At 37.0% G+C, this 10,021-nt stretch overlaps 1 pseudogene; it reads left to right on the top strand.

Annotated features, from left to right (window-relative positions):
- The first annotated feature begins 6,128 nt into the window (after positions 1 to 6,128).
- Positions 6,129 to 7,514, top strand: LOC145523401 (elongation factor 1-alpha 1 pseudogene; annotated as a pseudogene).
- The last annotated feature ends 2,507 nt before the right edge of the window (positions 7,515 to 10,021 follow it).

The following is a 10,021-nucleotide window of genomic DNA, read 5'->3' as shown; positions in this document are numbered from 1 at the left end:
TATATTTCAGAGTAAATATTCATCACTAGGTGTTTTTTTTTCCTTCTACTTCCTTTTCCTTTTCTCACATGTTTTCACCACTTAGTTTAACAATCTCTCACCAATCTCAAGCTGACAGGACAATTGTGTGACAGGAGTGTTGCAGCATGATTTTTCTCTACTTATTTTAAAGTAGGCATACTGAGTAAACAACCAAGAATTTGGGGGCCCCAGCCAATCACAATCCAAGTAAGGAAAAAATAAAACAGCATAATTTCCAGTCCATACCACCTGAAGAAGAGTGTGGGATGAGATCAATGAAAAAGAATCTCTCACGGGAACATTTAAGAAGTGGGGTGTCTGTGCTAATCCAAAGTGGTCAAATGATATAATGGGTTAAAGCAATTAAAAGCGTGGTTTGCAAAATCTTTTGAACATTTTAAACTTATCAAGTGGGAGAATTATATCTCTATGAATAGTAATTAGGTGTTTCTATTGTCAATGACACCGAGAAGCTAGCTGGTATTGTTCAACTTAAAAGGTAGAGTGCTCAAGTCAGTAAATTATAGTTGATGAATTAAAACTCTGTCACATGTTTACATAATAGTTCCATTATTTAACAATATTTAAAGTCCATTAGTAGAAAGTATCATGTAGTGGTTACTAATCCAGGCATTGGGGTATTAAAGGTGATGTTGTGAAAGTGCTGCACTCGATATGCCAGAAATTTGGAAAACTCAGCAGTGGCCACAGGACTGGAAGAGGTCAGTCTTCGTTCCAATCCCAAAGAAAGGAAATGCCAAAGAATGCTCAAACTACCACACAATTGCACTCATCTCACATGCTAGTAAAGTAATGCTCAAAATTCTCCAAGCCAGGCTTCAGCAATATGTGAACCGTGAACTTCCAGATGTTAAAGCTGGTTTTAGAAAAGGCAGAGGAACCAGAGATCAAATTGTCAATATCTGCTGGATCATCGAAAAAGCAAGAGAGTTCCAGAAAAACATCTATTTCTGCTTTATTGACTATGCCAAAGCCTTTGACTGTGTGGATCACAATAAACTGTGGAAAATTCTGAAAGAGATGGGAATACCAGACCATCTGACCTGTCTCTTGAGAAACCTGTATGCAGGTCAGGAAGCAACAGTTAGAACTGGACATGGAACAACAGACTGGTCCCAAATAGGAAAAGGAGCACGTCAAGGCTGTATATTGTCACCCTGCTTATTTAACTTATATGCAGAGTACATCATGAGAAACGCTGGGCTGGAAGAAACACAAGCTGGAATCAAGATTGCCGGGAGAAATATCAATAACCTCAGATATGCGGATGACACCACCCTTATGGCAGAAAGTGAAGAAGAACGAAAGAGCCTCTTGATGAAGGTGAAAGAGGAGAGTGAAAAAGTTGGCTTAAAGCTCAATGTTCAGAAAACTAAGATCATGGCATCTGGTCCCATCACTTCATGGCATATAGATGGGGAAACAGTGGAAACAGTGTCAAACTTTATTTTTTTGGGCTCCAAAATCACTGCTGATGGTGATTGCAGCCATGAAATTAAAAGACGCTTACTCCTTGGAAGGAAGGTTATGGCCAACCTAGATAGCATATTTAAAAGCAGAGACATTATTTTGCCAACAAAAGTCCGTCCAGTCAAGGCTATGCTTTTTCCAGTGGTCATGTATGGATGTGAGAGTTGGACGGTGAAGAAAGCTGAGCACCGAAGAATTGATGCTTTTGAACTGTGGTGTTGGAGAAGACTCTTGAGAGTCCCTTGGACTGCAAGGAGATCCAATCAATCCATCCTAAAAGAGATCAATCCTGGGTGTTCATTGGATGGTCTGATGTTGAAGCTGAAACTCCAATACTTTGGCCACCTCATGCGAAGGGTTGACTCATTGGAAAAGACCCTAATGCTGGGTAGGATTGGGGGCGGGAGGAGAAGGGGACGACAGAGGATGAGATGGTTGGATGGCATCACCGACTCGATGGACATGGGTTTGGGTAGACTCCGGGAGTTGGTGATGGACAGAGAGGCCTGGCGTGCTGCAATTCATGGGGTCGCAAAGAGTCGGACACGACTGAGCGACTGAACTGAATCTTGGTTGGAATAATTTTCCTCCTCCGAAAAATAAATATTACTATTATTGTAATAAATATAATAAAGATTGTAGTATCAATAATATAAGTAGTCTTACCTCTGCTTTTTATCATTGCAACTCTAACTACATTTGTTGAAAGGATGTCAGCAGAGAAGCATCTTATTTGTTGATTCAGCATTTATGGTGTTTGCAAAATAGGTAATAACAACTCATTATTTGCTTGAAGAAGACAATTATAATTTGAATGTCATTAAACCACTAAAATATACAAAGATAATATTTCACTGCCCTCTGTACAAGTTAAAGAAATACTTGCCTGCCCACTAGGATTCGTGTTAAGCAATGGCCAGGTTTATATTCATTATTTTTAGTAAATTATATATTTATTAATTATTGAAATGGTGTTATGAAGGCAGCATTATTTGGATGAAATTTTAAATGACATAAATTTAAATCTAGTATTATTCACAAATAAGTATTTAAATATGAGAAGAAACAACATTTTAAGAGACTTAACAAAATGTTACTTTCTACTTGAATTCTGTAACTTACATTTTTCCTTTTTTAAATTAATTTTATTTTACTTTATCTTATTCAAGCTTAAATTCGAGCTGAAAGAAAAGTGTATCCAGTAATGTGGATATTTACTATTATCCCTGAAATTTATTTTCAATGTAATCTTTCAGTCTCAGGAAGTATTGCAATGATACTCTGCTTTCTTTAAATTCTTAAGGTAATCCATAACTATACTTACAATTTACCTAGATTATACTTATAATTGCTGTATTATTGAGCTACTAGTCATTTGTGGTTACTGAGTACTTGAAATACTGATGGTCAAAACTGAGATGTGCTGTAACTGTGAAATACACACTGGGTTTCTAACTTTTTACATGAAAAAAATGTAAATTATGTTATTAATAATTTTATACTTGTTACATGTTAAATGATAATATCTTAGGTATATTTGGCTAAATAAAATGTTGTTAATTAAAGTTTACAGAGTCTCTTTTTATTTTTTAATGTGGCCATTAAAATTTTTAAATTAAAGATATATATATAGTCTGGCTGGCTAAATTCTAAGATAGTCCCCAAGATCCTAGCCTCTGGTATATATACACCTTCTTCCGGTTATCCAATTAAGAATAAATCTAGGTGACATTTTAAAGGGATTTTGTAGGTGTTTAAGGTCCTAAATCAGGAGAAGGATATGGCAACCTACTCCAGTACTCTTGCCTGGAGAATCTCATGGACAGAGAAGCCTGGCAGGCTACAGTCCATGGGGTCGCAAAGAGTCAGACATGACTGAAGTGACTTAGCAAGGTCACAAATCTCTTGATCTTAAGAGAGATGGTTGGAGTGGGCTTGACCTAATTATGTGAGCCCTTTATTTCCTGCACTTGGTTACAGAAAAGGACATCTGAAGTGTTCTCTGTCTGACCTGGGAGAAAGTAAACATCCTTGCTCTGAAATGACTGTGACAGTGTCTTTGGTGAGGACACGATTCAGTCTATAGCAGATGGCACATGGTAAGGAACTGCCTGTAAGCAGCTGAGAACCGTCCCTGCTTGATACCCAGCAGGAAAACAACAACCTCAGTCTATAACTTCAAGGAATTAAACCCAGTAAGTTTGGAAGAGGATCCTGAGGCCCACATGAGAACCATAAGTATGGCTTAACCCAATGATTTTAGCCAAGTGAGACCCTGAGCATAATGTTTAGCCTAGTGAGACCCAAAGAATAATATTTCATTGTTTCCAGATTTCCTACCTAAAGACATAATGAAAATAAATAGATATTTTTTAAGCTGCTGAGTTTGTGGTAATTTGTTATGCAGCAAGAGAAAATAATGCATGTAGTTCATATTCTGGCTTGTGTGATATTTCATCAAACAGTAGTTACCCAACAATGACAATTCTAGATATGATGTGGTTAGAAAAACTGTAAAAGTCTTCAGTGATATCCTGAACTTACAGGTGGTTTTGAAAATGGAGTGGCTTCGTCCCTAATATCTCTCTCCTGATTCTTTATTCATTAAGCAATGCATAATATTTTCATGGGGTAGTTACTGGGGAATGCAGTGTAAAAAAGCTATCATCTTGTACTCATGGAAATCAATATATAAAATCTATCTTGAATGACATAATATAATTTAATCTTTGCTTTATAACTCATTTTTTAATGTGTATGATTGCATTAGCTACCTTTCATTCCTAAACTCAATCAGTTCAATATAAAAATTAATTGTATTTAACTAACCACAGCTTATTAAAATGGAAAAACAAGAAACAGACTAATCCAGACCTTCCTTAAGTGCACCAGTCAGTAATTTCTAAAAAAATCTATTCTTGAGAGTCATTTGGACAGTCGAGAAATTTTTATGACTTTAGGAGCATGAAAGCTAGCCTTGAAGAAGCTACCTCTCCACAAACTTTCATTCCAGTAACATTCTTAAAATTAATCCAAGAGCATTAGGAAATGTCTCCAAAAGTAGCTGCTCATGCCAAAAGTCATGGAAAGAAAGAAATCAGCACTAGCAGATTTTACCACAAGATTATAGGGCAGAATCAGTAAATATGAATCCAACTCGGGAGAGTAGTGATAAGATACCCCAAACTGACCATTTTGCAGATGGTTTAGAGAGCAACCAGCTCAGATAATAATTAGAAAATGGAGAACACTGGTAGGATCAGGGGAATACAAATAACTGGGATAAAAAAGGTAGAATTTCATGCCTTCAGGATATAAAGATTTATTAATTAAAAAAAAAGTAGACAAGTAACAACTCGAGGAGGGGGGGGTGTTTTACAAAGCTAAAGAAGTAGCACATTAAAATGCTTCCTGTCTTACCAATGGATGGAATATCAAGAGAAGTGAATCTGTTTGAAATTAATTTTACACTAATTACATTTAGAATGGTCCTTGGTTAGAGACAAGGCTTCCCTTGTCTCTTGTGACTCAGCTGGTAAGGAATCTGACTGCAGTACTGGAGACCTGGGTTCGATCCCTGGGTTAGGAAGGTCCCCTGGAGAAGAGAAAAGCTACCCAGCCCAGTATTCGGGCCTGGAGAATTCCATGGACTGCATAGTCCTTGGGGTTGCAAAGAGTCAGACACGACTGAGCGACTTTCATTTTCACTTTCACTTGGTCAGAGAAACTGAACACAGAGAAGAATGTGTACTACTAATATATTTCACTAATATAATGTAAACTCTATTTGTTGCCTTACATTTTTTGACTTAGCCTAACGACAGAGCTTCCCAGGTGGCTCTAGTGGTAAATAACCTACCTGCCAATGCAGGTCAGACATAAAACAAGCCAGTTCGATTCCTGGATGAGGAAGGTCTCCTGGAGAAGGGAATGGCAATTCATTCCAGTATTCTTTTTATTCTTTTTCTAATTTATTTATTTTTTAATTAAAGGATAATTGCATTACAGAATTTTGTTTTCTGTAAAACCTTAACATGAATCAGAAGTAGGTATATATATATATATATATATATATATATATATATACCCTCCCTCTTGAACCTCCCTCCCATCTCCATCCACTGGATGATCCCATAGACAGAGGAGCCTGGCAGGCTATAGTTCATAGGGTCATACAGAGTCGGACACGACTGAGGGGACTTAGCAAAGCACGGCAAGGACAGAGAATAAATATATTGATGTGTGATTTTCAGATGAGAAGTAAAATGACATCAAACTTTAAAAGGTAAAGGTGTACATAATATAAGATACTGAATTACAAGTGAAGTATTATATAAGACTGCTGTTACTCTTACTTCAGATGGAAATCAAGACAACAATAATACAAAGGAAAAACATAGGACTATAGCATATTTTCTGAAAGTTTAGAGGTGACAAAAAATTAAGATCATATTAAACTGTGTGTCATTCATTGGTATGAATCAAAAGTGGAAATGGAAAGGATTCAAAGGAATTATTTAAGTCCTCATCTTTTATAAAGAATAAATAACTTTTTTGCAACAGTTTTGCTGCCAGGACACAGGTGTCCTGAAAACCACCATTAAACCTAAGCAAAAATGGAAAAGGAAAAGACCCACATCATCATCGTTGTCACTGGACACGTAGATTCAGGGAAGTCTACTATGACTGGCCATCTGACCTACAAATGCGGTGATATGACAAGAAAACAATTAAAAACTTCAAGGAGGAGGCTGCTGAGATGGGGAAAGGGCTCCTTCAAGTATGCCTGGGTCTTGGACAAACTGAAAGGTAAACATGAGTGTGGTATCACCACTGATATCTCCCTGTGGAAATTTGAGAACCCGCAAGCACTATGTGGGCATCACTGATGTCCCAGGACACAGGTATTCATCAAATACTTGATTACAGGCACATCCCAGGCTGGCTGTGCTGTCCTGATTATTGGTGCTGGAGCTGGTGAATTTGAAGCCGGTATCTCCAAGAAAGGGCAGACCCGTGAGCATGTCCTTCTGGCTTTCACTCTGGATGTGAAACAACTAATTGTTGGAGTTAACAAAATGTATTCCACCGAGCCACCCTCTAGCCAGAAGAGATAGGATGAAATTGTTAAAGAAGTCAGCACCTACATTAAGAAAATTGGCTACAACCCTGACACAGTAGCATTTGTGCCAATTTCTGGCGGGAATGGTAACAACATGCTGGAGCCAACTGCTAACATGCCATGGTTCAAGGGATGGAAATTCACCCACATGGATGGCAATGCCAGTGGAAACACCCTGCTTGAAGCTCTGGATTACATCCTGCCACCAGCTTGCCCAACTGACCAACCCTTGTATTTGACCCTCCAGGATGTCTATAAAATTGGTGGCATTGGTGCTGCCCCTATGGGTTGAGTGGAGATCGGTGTTCTCATACCTGGCCTGGTAGTCACCTTTGCTCCAGTCAGTGTAACAACTGAACTGAAGTCTGTTGAAATGCACCATGAAGCATTGAGTGAAGCCCTTCCTAGGCAGTGTGGGCTTCCATGTCAAGAACGTGTCTGTCAGAGATGTTTGTCATAACATTGTGGCTGGCGACAGCAAAAATGACCATCGATGGAAGCAGCTGGCTTCACAGCTCAGGTGATTATTTTGAACCATCCAGGCCAAATCAGTGCTGGATAGGCACCCATGTTGGATTGTCACACAGTTCACATTGCTTGCAAGTTTTCTGAGTTGGAGGAGGAGATTGATCATTGTTCTGGGTAAAAGCTGGAATATGGCCCCAAACTCTTGAAATTTGGTAACACTGCCATCTTTGATATGGTTCCTGGCCAGCCCATGGGTTTTGAGAAGTTTTCTGACTATCCTCCCCTGGGTCATTTTGCTGTGCATGACATGGGACAGACAGCTGCTGTGGGTGTCATCCAAGCAGTGGACAAGAAGGCAGCTGGAGCTGGCAAGGTCACCAAGTCTGCCCAGAAAGCTCAGAAGGCTAAATGAACATTCTTCCCAATAATCTGTGGTGGAAGAATGGTCTCAGAACTGTTTGTCTCAACTGGCCATTGAAGTTTAATAGTAAAAGACTGGTTAATGATAACAATATATCGTAAAACCTTCAGAAGGAAAGGAGAATGGTTTGTGGACATATGTTTTGTGTTTGGCAGCTTTAAGTTATTAATTTTTAAAATTAATACTTTTTAATGGAAGCAACTTGACCAAAAATCCATCACAGAGTTTGAGACTCATTAAAAAAATGTTTAATAAGAACCCTGTGTCTGGACCTACTGTATAGCATGGGGAACTCCACTCAGTGCTATGTAATGGGAAAAGAATCTAAAAAAGAGTGGATATATGTATAATTGATTCACTCTGTTGTATACGTGAAACTACACAACATTGTAAGTCAACTATACTCCAATAAAAGTTTTTAAAGTAAAATAATAAAAAAAAGGAAATCTGTGTCTTATTTTGGTCAACTTTGTAACTTCCTATAGTATTACTTTGGACAGAATTGCTCATAACCGATTTCTGGTGAAACAGTTTTCTGTTTATGGGTTTGTAGTTCTGAAGTGGAGCTTCAGGTTTGTTAACCTTGTGTTGAGAACTCATCTGTTTTAAGAAACATCTTGAGAAACATTGGTGTAACACTTTATAAGTTAGGATAGATGAGTAAAGAATAACTTTTATATGTGAACAAATGCGTACGGTCAGATTCTCTATTATAAAGGCTCTTGTTGCACATAAAATTTTGTGATTACATAAATACTGAGTAAATTTGTGTCAAACTTTAGTTACCCAGTTATGAGAATGTGCATTCACATTTATAATATTTAAGTAGCTAACCTAAAATATGAGGCTTAAACAGTATTGAGCATTGCCTTGTCAGAGTTAACTGTATCCAGATTCTAGGAAAAATAAAAGCTGCTGGAAACTACAAAAAAAAAAAAAAAAGAATGAATAAAGTTTGTGTAAATTTATGATTAAAAATTAGATATACAAAAGAAACCATTTGTTTTAAAATACCCAATTAAGAATCTATAAATAGGGACATTTGGAAGCTAGCATCCAAGATGGCCCCCAAAGATTCTCATGTGCTCTGTAGTTTTCATTCATACTGAATAGGATTGATGTAGTCAATAAACTATTGTGCCAACAAGTATCTGTGACTTCCAAATCTACATCACAAAACACACTGAAGCTTACACCTTGCTTTCCGGATCACTCATCCTGGGGAAGCCAGCTGCCATGTCATGAGGACACTCAAAAAGCTGTGCAGGAAGGGTGAGGATCTGAGATCTCCTGCCATCAGCCAACATCAACTTGTCATTGCTTATGTCATTAGTTAGAGAAACAGAAGGACTCCAAGTGGCCCAAACTGGTTTGTTATAGCCCCAGCTAATAATAACATGATATTTTGCTACTTTTGAGCCATCGCATTTATTTTCTCTCTTTGTTATTGGACAAAAGTGGGGATGACAGACAAATAAGGATGCAGGAATATATGAATTCCTGAAAAAATTATCCACCTCATGTTGACATTTACTTTGCATACATTCCAATATAACAATAATTGGAATTCTAGATAGTCTATGAATGAAACAAAGTAAACATCTGTTAACACCCCAAAGTAATTATTTATAATTTGGATATATTATCAATATTTTGGCAAAAATTTAAAATATATTTATGTGTGAGGTGAGTTGAATTCAAGCAATTCTTTTGATTTTGAAAACTCCAAAATAATTATTTTCAGACATCTTCAGCATAGGCTTCATTTTTAGTAGACTTTTCACTACCTATGAAAGTAAACATTTTACTTTGAAATTCTGGAATAGGTTTTATTTATCCTATTTAAGATAGGATAAATATTCCATCAACATTATTAAAGATTTAAGAGCTGTTATAAAACAACTGGTATATAAGTGAAAATAAAATAAATCTAGGTGAATTCCTTAAGATTTATTTTATTTTCACTTATATACGAGTGAATTCCTTTAGGGTCACTAAATAGTGAGAACTGAACCACTTCACAACACTAAACAAAAATACAACTACTACATTGGCATCTACAGTAAACAAATCACTGATCAGGTCATACATTTTGATTTACAGACAGACACTAATTTCTATTCCAGAAATATCACCTAAAAGCTTACGCTGAAAATTTAAAGATAAGTAAGAAACTTTTAAGAGTACCACTAACACAGAACCTGGATCAAGTAAAGCATCATTTCCCTCATTTCCAACAGCCAAATTAAACTTTGGAATCAATCCAACTTTATCCATTGTTAGTATCACTCAGTTCAGATTCAGCATCATCTCTGGATTTAGATTCCTAGAGAGCCTTTCTATTTCTAGAAATAGCCACTGAAGAATATGGTTCAAAACATTCCCTGGATGCTTAAATATGATCCCTGATGAAAATCCTATAATGATTATTTTTCTGATGCCTATTTCACTTGCACCAAATTCCTTAATATTGTAACAAGTACCCTCATAACTTATAA

The sequence above is a fragment of the Giraffa tippelskirchi genome, chromosome 10 (assembly GCF_054371585.1).
Source record: "Giraffa tippelskirchi isolate mGirTip1 chromosome 10, T2T-mGirTip1v1.2.pri, whole genome shotgun sequence".
Lineage (NCBI taxonomy): Eukaryota > Metazoa > Chordata > Mammalia > Artiodactyla > Giraffidae > Giraffa > Giraffa tippelskirchi.
The sequence above is the reverse complement of the archived record's forward strand: the minus strand, read 5'-3'. Positions and strand labels throughout refer to the sequence as shown.